Genomic DNA, 12,614 nt, shown 5'->3' with positions numbered 1-12,614 from the left:
CTTATCACACATTTGATTTCCATGTGTGACGACTGCAAGTGTCCAGAGTGAGGACAGACTGAGGGACCCACTGCTGCACATCATCTGTGAGGCTTTGCACCCCTGATGATCCACCAGGACAAACTCAGCAGTGTGTGAGGAAGAGGAGGAGGAAGAGCCAGCAGCAGCTGACAGATGGAGAGAATAGACAGACTGTTCCCTGTTTGTGAAGGACTGCTAGGAAAGTTTAACATCACTGTCTGTCCTGAATCAGTCTTATTAGGTAATGTTCAAATAATGTTATCATCCAGTGTTTTCAGTGTGGGAGAAAGTACTCAGGGCCTTCAGGTTACACACTATGAAAGGCAGCAACAAGTTTAATGTTCAGAAACCTAAAGTCTGTATCAGCAGCAGAATGGAGCTAAAAATAAATGTTTGTTTCAGTTCTATGAAGCTTTGAGTATTTTGGATCAGTAGCTGCTGTGTTTGTTGCATCATATTGCTGTAATTGTCATGGTCGGCTGTGTGGCAGGCAGGCAGGAGTGGTGGACCCAATGAGACAGGGAGAGCAAAGCTGGAACACTGACATCAGACAGGAACAAGAACCTTCAAAGTAAAACAGGAAACAAAACACACTTTACTAAGACACGGACTAGACAGAGAGAGACAGACTTGACACTGACCAAGCCTACTAAATAATAATCATAATCAAAACAGTATCACTGATGAATCAAATCATAATCTAGAAAAACACCAAAGCATGAAAAACAAAGCTGGGTCAACATGACCCAGAGCCGTGACAGTACCCCCCCCCCGTAAGGGCTGGCTCCCGACAGCCCAAAACAAACCAACAGACCCACGAAACCAGACCAGGGAGGGCGGAGGAGGTCCAGGAAGGAGGGACAGAAACAACCAAAAGACAAGAAGCAAAAGTCCAGGAAAATCGACAAACTAAACCAAATCTATCATGAGTCCCTAAAAAGTTCAGGGGGCCGACCGTGCGGACGGCAACGGCGGCGACGGGCAAAGAGTTCCGGGGGCCGGCCGTGCGTGCGGCAACGGCGGCGATGTGGAAACAGTTCAGGGGGCCGGCCACGCAGAAGGCAGCGGCGGCGACTCAGGCGAAGGGGTTCCGGGGGCCGGCCACGCGGAAGGCAGCGGCGGCGATGTCGCCCGACCAGTAGCCTGGAAGGTGGCCGATAAACCGCAGACCCAGACGAGGCTGGACCAGGCGACGCAGAAGGCAAAGACACGGAGGCTGGACCAGACGAGGATGAAGGCGACGCTGAAGCGGAGGCTGGACCAGACGAGGATGAAGGCGACGCTGAAGCGGAGGCTGGACCAGACGAGGATGAAGCGGATGCGGAGGCTGGACCAGGCGAAGGCGAAGCCGGACCAGGCGAAGGCGAAGCTAAGGCAGAGGCCGGACCAGGCGACGGCGTGGGTGAAGCTGAAGCTGGACCAGGCGACGGCGTGGGTGAAGCTGAAGCTGGACCAGGCGAGGATGAAGACACGGAGGCCGCAGCTGGCGAGGATGAAGACACGGAGGCCGCAGCTGGCGAGGATGAAGACACGGAGGCCGCAGCTGGCGGCGGCGTGGAAGCCGGAGACGGAGGCGCTGCAGCAGGTGGCAGCGTGGACGAAACTGTGGATGCGGCTGCTGCTGCAGGCGTGGATGAGGCTGCTGGTGGAACAGCTGGTGGCTGGACGGGCTCCTCGGGTCAGAACAGAACCAGCAGGCGCGGGGACCTCTGGCAGAGACAGAACAGAACCAGCAGGCGCGGGGACCTCTGGCAGGGACAGAGCAGGACCAGCAGGCGCACGGGTCTCTGGCAGGGACAGAGCAGGACCAGCAGGCGCACGGGCCTCTGGCAGGGACAGAGCAGGACCAGCAGGTGCGGGGACCTCAGGCAGAGACAGAGCAGGACCAGCAGGTGCGGGGACCTCTGGCAGAGACAGAACAGAACCAGCAGGCGCGGGGACCTCTGGCAGAGACAGAACAGGACCAGCAGGCGCGGGGACCTCTGGCAGAGACAGAACAGAACCAGCAGGCGCGGGGACCTCTGGCAGAGACAGAGCAGGACCAGCAGGCGCACGGGCCTCTGGCAGAGACAGAGCAGGACCAGCAGGCGCACGGGCCTCTGGCAGGGACAGAGCAGGACCAGCAGGCGCACGGGCCTCTGGCAGGGACAGAGCAGGACCAGCAGGCGCACGGGCCTCTGGCAGGGACAGAGCAGGACCAGCAGGCGCATGGGCCTCTGGCAGGGACAGAGCAGGACCAGCAGGCGCACGGGCCTCTGGCAGCGTTGATGCTGACTGAGGCTGAGCAACACATAGGTTAGGCTCAGGAGGCAACAGTTGGGTGCAGTCCTCGGCTGACTCCTTAGCCTCCAGGGGTCCAGAGTCAACTGCGGGTTGAAACTCGGACTCTGGGGAGGCCCTGGAGGTAGTAAATGTCTCTAATCGGGCCAGCTTTTGAGGAACGAAAACAGTCCTGTTGGGCATGTTTTTCTGCTTAACACGAGTGAGAAAAGATGGCTGCTCAGCAGAAGACTGGGTTGAGAAAGACTGAAGTGACCGTTGTGGTGAGAACGAAACTAGTGAAGGAGCAGATGATTGTGCTATAGGTAACGGGGTAGCTAACTGGGCAGCTGACTGAACTGAGGGCAGCTGAACAGCTAACTGGGCTGCTGAATGAGCTAACAGTTGAAGAGGTGTTTGTAGTGAGCGTGATGCAGGGGGTGGTATAGGCTCCCCTGAGCCTCTAGGGCTCGGTTTAACTAGCTGAACGAGTTCAGAAGAAACAGTTCTGCTTAGGCTTCTCTGCTCTAAGAAAACAGGGCAGAAACAGCCCGTTAAGTCTCCCTCCCCATTCTTGGGTTGCGAACCCACAGCGTCACTCATAGATTCAGCAGTACATGTCAAGACTGAATTCAAACTGTCCGGGGTTAACTCTGTATCGACAGAAAAGTTCTTAGTAGGCTCCAACAGAGGGTGCACAATCAGAGTTTTGCCCATACATTCTGATTCTTCAGCGGAAAAAGCATCAACATAATTAGTCAGGGAGTCTTTGCTTTCTACAGGGCCGGGGTGAATGTCCATGGAACAAACCGCCTTCACCTCACTACTCTTAGCCGTGAGAAGAAAACAGGTCCCATTACTATTTGCAGGTGAAGCAATAGGGGTACAGTCAACATCACTCACCATTGCCTGCTGTTCTGACGAGTGATTGGGCTCCGGTTGTAGTGAGGAATGACGGCGGTGGCGCCGCTTCCTCCTGGCGGCAGGGGCTGAGGCGACAGGAGAAACTGGTGACGATGGAGAAAAGACGTCCTCGTCCTCGTCCTGCGACCACATCGCCGCCAAGCAGGAGGCAGGTGAATTAAGCCCTGAGCGGCAAGAAGTGGAGCTCTGTGGCCGCGGTGCGGAAACGCCTCTCCCCCGTGGCAATTGCTGCTGTGCGGCGGGCGACTCCGCGGAGAGCTTCTTATGTTGCGGCCGCTGCCGATGCGACGGGTTCGGCGAAGAATACAGGGCGCGGGCAAAGGCTGCAAGCTCCCGAGCCTGTAGCACCTCCTGGGCTTCATGCAGCTGGTCCATGAAGCCCATAAATCCCTTTAGTGTGCGCAAATGAGGATTCCCCTCCAGGATCGCTTCGATTGCGTTAATCCCAACTGCCATAGTCTTAGCGTCCTTAGTGTGGGAAACCCGCTCGATCAGGCGGTGGATGCGGGAGAGGTCACGTTCCCGGGATGAATCCGCTGGGTCCAGGAAATGGTCGCGTCGTTCTGTCATGGTCGGCTGTGTGGCAGGCAGGCAGGAGTGGTGGACCCAAAATGCAGGACTCTTAGGAAACGAGGTTTCAACTGAAAATGCAGCTTTATTGCTGGAACAAAACTTCAACATAAAATAAAACTCACAAAAGCAAACAAAACTCTAAACTGAGATGCAGGAGGACTAGAAATCATGAACACACAGCAAGTGAGGGTGAACAGCCGTTAACGACACAACACTGACACAAAGACACACTGGGCTTAAATACACTGAGGGAGTCATCAAGGAATTAGAGACAGAAGGGGGACACAGCTGGGAGGAATAAGACCTAACGAGACAGGGAGAGCAAAGCCGGAACACTGACATCAGACAGGAACAAGAACCTTCAAAGTAAAACAGGAAACAAAATACACTTTACTAAGACACGGACTAGACAGAGAGAGACAGACTTGACACTGACCAAGCCTACTAAATAATAATCATAATCAAAACAGTATCACTGATGAATCAAATCATAATCTAGAAAAACACCAAAGCATGAAAAACAAAGCTGGGTCAACATGACCCAGAACCGTGACAGTAATTGTTTATATGCTTTATATATTCTGAGGTAAGTTGATCTATAGTGTTACATCATATTCTATAAGGATGTTATGTGTTTGTAGACTTTCTGCCCAGTTTGACCCATTTAGCAGAAGTCAGCCTGTTTAAGGCTCTGATATCTATTCTGTATGACTTAAAGCAGTTATGACATGGTCTGATTATTACGGAGCCCCGCAAGGGACATGGGAGAAAAAAAATTACGATGAACTTTTGCGAGATCTCGCAAAAGTTTTAGCCGCATTCTTCGGAGGCCGCCAGCTCGAAGTATATATATTGTATATATATATATATATACAATATATATATATATATTGTATATATATATATAGTATATATATATATATACAATATATATATATATATATTGTATATATATATATATATACAATATATATATATATTGTATATATACTTATATATTGTATAAGTATATATATTGCCTCGAAGCCGGGAGGTCGAGGCACGATGTGTCGGGAGAGCGGTGTTCCTCCCGGCTGTAGTAGGTGTCGACCTCCCGTTAGCTTCGAGATGGTGGGTGTCAGATCTCCGAAAACGTCGGAGCACTTTTGCAAATATGTGATGTCTTGTAAACCGAGCAGATATTTGACGTTTACACAGCTACATTCACGCCTCAAAATATCTTAAAAGTTTATTTTGTGACCCAGAAAGAGTAATATTACAACTAAGTAGCTGCCACCATTGTTGGAATTCAACTTTTGTGAGATCCCGAGTTACCTTTGCGAGATCTCGCAAACATTTTGCGAGATCCCGAGTTTGTTTTGCGAGATCTCGCAAAAGTTCATCTCAATTTTTTTTCCTCCCATGTCCCTTGCGGGGCTCCGTATAAAACTTTATTTTGTGACCCAGAAAGAGTAATATTACAACTAAGTAGCTACAACTAAGTAACTAATCTTAAATGACTGTTCAGTACAGAAATGAAGCCCAACAATCATGTTTTTACTAGTGATGTGCGATTCTCACATTAAAATATCGATATTTTAGTAATTTAGAGTAAATTTGTAGTTGATCATTAACAGGAACACAGTGGAAAGAAACTATAACATTCGGATTGTCTACATTCAAAGGAACTACTTCCTCTTCCGCCTTTCATAGTCATGTATGAAATACAGCTGTATAAATGTCTCGCAGCCCCTTGGCGTGCGCACTCACAACAATGGCTGAGCGTAATCGGAGTCATGTGCGGACTTATTTTACCTCCACAAACAGCTGAGACGTGGTTTGCGATACATGTGGCAAAAAAGTGCTCCAAGAGTGAGGTGTTGTGGCCACACTAGGGAGACATTCAAAAGGGCTGTGGGGGGGTTAAATACATTTTACAGTGTTTATTTATCAGATAAAATACGTTAAATGTCACCGTTATTATTGGCCGGCCCGGAAACAGCGGGGGTGTCCAAATTCAGAGGCTGCTTCCACCTGAGGACCCGTCATTGTTGGAAACTGGAACTGGCTGGGTCGCGCTATGAATTCTGCGATATGGTTTTTCAATTTTGTTGTCTGGGTGGAAAATCGGGAGAAATTCGGGAGAATGGTGGCTTTTTGGGAGGGGCACTGAAATTTGGTATTCTCCCGGAAAAATCGGGAGGGTTTGCATGTATGGTTGTGGCAACATCACTAACCTTGTCAAACATCTCAGAGTAAATCATATCACAGAATATGACGAGCGTATGTTGAGGCGAACTGAAGAGGAGGAGAGGGACAGGTGCTGCTAGGGCGAGACAGACGTCTCTCACGGGTCCTTTAGTGCTGCAGGCAGGCAAGGTGTTCAAATAGGGCACAGCTTCAGTTTTTTTATTTCTGTATGATGAATTCTGCATTATTAAGTGATAAGAACAAGTATTCTGCTGTCCTGTAATCATTATGATGCTATAATTTCAGATACAATAAATAAAATAAGTTTTTGTACAAAGTATCGGTATCGGATCAGTATCGTCGATACCACCCTGAATATTACTTGGTATTGGATCGGAAAGGAAATCAGTGGTATCGCACATCACTAGTTTTTACAGTCCCGTGGTCTCAGCCTTAGATACTCAACTAATTAAAGTGAGGTCACAAAAAAATGAAGAACAAAAAAAAAACATTTTTTTCTCCTTCATTTCTGTCAAACAATGCTGTATGAAACATTTCCCGCGGTTAGTATCATGGTTGCTAGGCAACCTGAGCAGAGCAACGACGGCTAGACCGTCCCATTTCACAAGCCTCGCACTTCCGCACTTCTCGTACCTCCTAGTACGCGCCGTACCCAGGGGGTTCAGAACCTGGCTGTATCCCAATTCAGGTTCTGCCTTAAAGTACGCAGCCTCAACGGTCCTCAAGGGCCGCGTACTCAAAGACCGCTAAGGCCGGAAGTGCGAGGCTTGTAGGCTTGTGAAATGGGACGGTCTAGCCTCTGTCGCGCTGGGGATTCTGGGAAGATGGCGGAGTGAGCGGTTCAACTTGAGTGGGCTCCGAGGCTTTTCCTGAAAAGAACCTCCTTTATGTCTTGACCGCAATCAAGTAAACCGGAATTAGAAGCAGACTAGTTATACTTCATCTCTAAAACTCAAAAACTTCCTCCCTGTGTTTCTCTCCGTCATTCTCGGCCACCTTCTCCGAAGCGGCGAAATGGCTAACATTAACAAAGATCATTGCTACCACCTAGCGGCTCTTCGACAGGCGTGCGACGAAGAAGATATTGAATGGATGGAACAGCAGCACAACTTATCACAAGACAAACCGCAAGCTGATCGTCACCACACACCAGTTAAAAGTCCAAATCCTAAAAAAATGAAGGCTAACGAATCGCAGACGCAAAACGAAGTTTCAAACACAGTTCTCCTCAATGCTATCCAAAAACTGGTATGTAAATTCGACACCCAAAGTGAACATTTAAAGAATTATGAATTCCAGCTGCAAGAAAACACCGACGCTGTAAGAAAAGTAAAGGAGTCCGTGGATGCTAATACGGAAGCTGTTAAATCTGTGGTGGAAGATGTGAAACGTATTAAAACGCAGATGGCGACGCTGAAAAAAGAGAACGAGACTCTTCGTGAAATGTGTCTGGAGCATGCTAGATACAAATGGAGATGGTCTTTGCTGCTAACTGGCGTTCCTGAGAAGGAGGGGGAGAACACGAGAGAAGAAATAATCAGAATTCTGACCAAGATAATTCCTGCGAACGCCGAGCAGCTGTACAACACAGTGGATACAGTGCACCGGCTGGGTCAGAAGGGACGAGTTGGTGACAAACCCAGGCTGATTGTCATACAGTTTGCCATGAGAACTGTTCGAGACCTAGTGTGGAAGATGTCCAAGGAGGCGAAGTTCTGCAAGGAGATGAAGATTCGGTTTAGAGAGGACTTTTGTAAGGAAGACAGAGAAGCCCGCAAACGTCTGTGGCCGAGGGTGGAGGAGGCAAGGAGCAGAGGGCTCAAAGCCTTCCTGAAGGACGGATATGCTGTCATCGATGGTCGTCAAATCAAAGAATGAAAGAACTTTATAACGACCAAGATAAGAAGGTATAACTGTTCAACTAAATTTAAGCCGGTAACTTGCTCAATGGTCCCTGACTTTGACTGGGTTTATTAGTTAATAGGAGGTAAAATGTTCCATTGCCCTACTCTAGTTATTACAGCACTTTCAAGCTATATTCAATGGTTCTTTCAATATTTTCTTTAAATGTTCGAGGTTTAAGAAGTAACATAAAGCGTAAAGCGATTTTTCTTTTTTGTAAGGAACAGCCTAACACGAATTGTTTTTTATTTCAAGAGACACACAGTAGTAAAGATGATCATATATTTTGGAGAAAGCAGTGGGGAAGCGGTGATATTTATTTATCTCATGGTACCTCTCATTCAGCAGGAGTGGCTATTTTTCTACATCGTTTTAATGGAAGAGTTATTGATCATAAAGGTGATGAGGAAGGTCATTGGTTAATGGTTAACATAGAGTTGGATGATACTAAGTACATTTTAGTAAATGTTTATGGGTTCAACAATAGAGCTAAAAACTGGAAATTAATTTCTGATTTGAAAAAAATGATAGAAGAATGGAAGATCATTTATTCAACTGAAAAAGTCGTTGTTGCAGGTGACTTTAATACGGTACCAGATGAAAAACTGGATAGATTTCCAACTAAATATAACTCTTCTCATTTTAACCAAATATTAATGGATTTCTCCTGCACCCTCAACCTAATCGATATCTGGCGTAACTTAAACCCAGAAAAACTGCAATACACCTGGAGTAATTCTGAGCGCTCTCAATGCTCAAGACTGGATTATTGCTTAATAACTGGTAGTCTCTTCCCCCTATCATCCAACTGTAAGATTCTTCACTCCCCTGTTACTGACCATTGTGCCATAACACTTTCAATCTCCCCGGATAATAGATTATCAGAACCGAAGAATTCTCACTGGAAGTTTAACAGTAACCTCTTAAGAAGCTCATCTTTTTGTATAAAAATTAAATCATTAATAGGAGAGGTAAAAGCAATGGAGGATTTTTCTTCTACTAGCAAATGGGAATGGTTGAAGTTTAATGTCAGAAAAATTGCCAGTGAAGAAGGAAAATTAATGGCTAATAAAAGGAGACAGAAACAGGCTGAAATCACTGCACAAATAAGTTCATTGTGCAATTTATCACATCTGACAGAGGAAAACTCTATAGAACTAAACCAGTTGCAGTACAAACTAGATGAACTTTATATAGACAAAGCAAAAGGTGCCTTCATTCGTTCAAGGGCTAAATGGATTGAGGAGGGGGAAAAGAATTCTTCTTATTTCTTTAACCTGGAGAAAACTAGACAAACAAAAAAAACTATAATGAAGTTACAAATTAATAATACCCTGACTGATGACCAACAGACTATAAACAATTATATTACAGAGTTCTATTCAGCCCTCTACACTACAAATTATTCCAGTTCGGAGACTAATTCTTTTTTTAGCTCTATCCATGAAAAAATTCCTCAAATTGACACACACTTTAAAAATCTCAATGAGTCTGAAATCACTTTAACTGAATTGGATGCTGCTGTTTCCCAAATGGCGAGTGATAAAAAACCAGGTCCCGACGGAATCACGATTGAATTTTACAGATATTTCTGGAGTGACATTAAAGATCTATTACTAGAGGTATTTAATGAATGTATAAATGATCAGATGCTATCTCCAACTATGAAACGAGGAATAATTTCTTTACTTCCTAAACCAAACAAGGACCCTATCCTTTTAGATAACTGGACACCTATCACACTTCTTTGCTGTGATTACAAATTATTAGCTCATGTCTATGCCAACAGATTAAAAACAGGAATAACTCAAATAATAGATGAGACACAGTCAGCCTTTATAAAAGGACGTCATATCCATCATCATACCCGTTTAGTATTAGATATGTTGGATTACAATCATTTAATTCCTCATGATAGCCTTATTTTATTTCTTGATTTCTTTAAAGCTTTTGATTCTTTGGAGCATAATTTTTTATTTAAAGCTCTGGAGGCTGTGGGTTTTGGTCCCAGATTTGTTAGTGTAGTGAAAATGTTGTACAGAGATATAACAAGTAGTATTGCACTCAATCAAGGGTTTTCTAATAGTTTTAAAATTAATCGTGGCATTCGGCAGGGATGCCCTATTAGCCCATTATTGTTTATTGTTGCAGCAGAAATGCTTGCCATTTATATCAAACTCTCTTCAGATCTGGAAGGCATAAACATTCTTGATAAAGAATTTAGAATTAGTCAGTTTGCTGATGACACTGCCTTATTTCTAAGGAATGTAAATATGGTCTCTACTGCAATTAATAAAATCCTTTCATTCTCAAAAGCATCCGGCTTAACACTAAACCTTAAAAAATGTGAAATCTTAGCTGTACACAGCTGTAATCAAAATACTATTAACAATATTCCAGTAAAAGAGGAAGTAAAATACCTTGGTTTAATAATCAGTAAAAATACTAATGATCGAGAGAATAATAACATAACTCCTAGATTAAATGTAGTTAAAAAAATATTTAATCATTGGTTAACACGTGATTTATCCATATTAGGTCGTATCTTACTGTCTAAAGCAGAAGGACTTTCAAGACTCATATACCCCTGTTATTCAATTTTTACATCTCCTAAAATGATTAAACTGTCCAATTCTATTATATTCAGCTTTATCTGGAAGAATAAAACACATTATATACGCAAATCACAATTAGTTAAAGACTATGAAAATGGGGGCTTGAAAGCTTTAGACTTTGAAGCCATTATTGCTGCATTCAGGCTCAGATGGATAAAAGACTGCATTTCCTATCCTCAATCTATGTGGTACCATATTCCAAACAAACTCTTTAATAAGGTCGGGGGGTTAGATTTTTTGCTCAGATGTGATTATGAAATATCTAAGATTCCTCTTAAGTTGTCTAGTTTCTATAAGCAAGCTTTGAATTTTGGGAAACTAATTTTCACCCACAATTTTTCACCTCACAATTCTGTGTTGTGGAATAATAGGGTTATAGTCATCAATAAGAAGTCCTTATTTAAATCAGACTGGTATGATAACGGTGTATGTTTTGTTGTTGATCTGCTTGATAAAAATGGAAACTTGCTATCTTATGAAGAATTTATTGATAAGTATAAAATAGAGATTTCATTTAATAATTATAATAAGGTTTGTAAAGCGATACCCACACCGTTGTTAAATCTTATCGTAAATACTTTAAAGTATTCATTAATAAGAACATGCTTACCTTCACTGACGATAGGTACTACCTCAATAAAGGACAAACAATTTAATAATAAGTTCATCTCTAATACCTTTAAGCAAATAGTATTCTGCAACTACAATGTCAATGTCAGACATGACCTTGATAGCATGTTGAAAGAAAAGTCATTTTCTTTTTACCTAAAATACCCACTTGCGCCTAAAATGAAAGAAACACACTTCAGAATCATATCCGGCATTTATCCAGTTGGAGAATTCCTGCATAAAAGGTCTAATTTTGAGGCCGACTCTTGTGCTTTCTGTTCTTCCGATCCAGAAACACTAGAGCATCTATTTTTCACTTGTCAGTATGTTAATGCTTTTTGGTTTGAAATACACTGTTGGGTTTCACTCAGAATTTCCAATGTACCTGCCTTTACATCTAAGGATATTCTTTACTTTATGGACAATCTGGATTCTGAAATCTCAGATGTTGTCAATTTTGTAATAGTGCTATGTAAGTTTTTTATTCATTTATGTAAGTGGAAGAATGCCTCTCCTATGTTTACCGTCTTCTTGAATTACTTTTGTCAATATTTTAAGTCACTTAAGCTTATTTCAAATATGAACAAAAAAACTGCTGTACTATACTGTAAAATCACAAAATACTTGCTATTCTAATTTTCCTGCCTGTGTCAAAAGGTCTATGTTCCTTATTACTTTACCCTAGAAACTTTTATTTTCTCCCTGTAAAGTTATGATGACTTGCTTCACCATCTTTATAATGTAAATTGTTACAATTCTGGTCTGTTTCCTTGACTTGTTTTGTATATGAAAATTTGTTTCAATAAAAAAAAAGAAAAATAAAAAAAATAAAAAATAAAAATAGCCTCTGTCGCGCTGCCCAGGTTGCCTAGCAACCATGATACTAACAGCTGGAAACGCTTCATACAGCTTTGTTTGACAGAAATGAAGGAGAACATCTTTTGTTCATTTGTTTCTACATCAGCTCTGTGTGATTAAATAAGTATCTGAGGTAAACAGGTTAGTAAATAACAATTAGCTAATGTTGTTCATGAGACTAAAATCATCTCACTTTGGTAATGTAAATATAATATGGCCAATATTATAGTTATTATATTAATCATTATTTGTTATTATATTTTATAATAACATAATAAGGCTGAAAGTACAAACATCACTAATGTCACATAACTTTGCCGACATGTGACCAACAGTAATGTTTTAATGCTCTTCATTATTAAATATTTGCACATAAATAAGTCACATAATATTCAGTACTTACTTTTAAAAGTTTACTCTTCGGCTGCCCCGCTTCAGCCGTCCTTCTGCAAAATTATCCACACCCACCGCCGCGCTATGAAGTCTGGGATATGTTGGGCCATGAAGTCTACACCGCCACATCCTTAAAATTCAGGGAAATGAAGCAAGCATTTGAGGGCCGCATTTCGAGCAGTCTTTGAAATGGGACAGCCTTCGTCGCGTTGCTGTGACGTAATCGGCCTTAAAATGCGGCCTTTAAGGCTGCAGACCCCAACCTGAAAC

Source organism: Perissodus microlepis, chromosome 23 (assembly GCF_051167445.1).
Source record: "Perissodus microlepis isolate ML-2025 ecotype Zambia chromosome 23, ASM5116744v1, whole genome shotgun sequence".
Lineage (NCBI taxonomy): Eukaryota > Metazoa > Chordata > Actinopteri > Cichliformes > Cichlidae > Perissodus > Perissodus microlepis.
Note: the sequence above shows the minus strand (reverse complement) of the source record.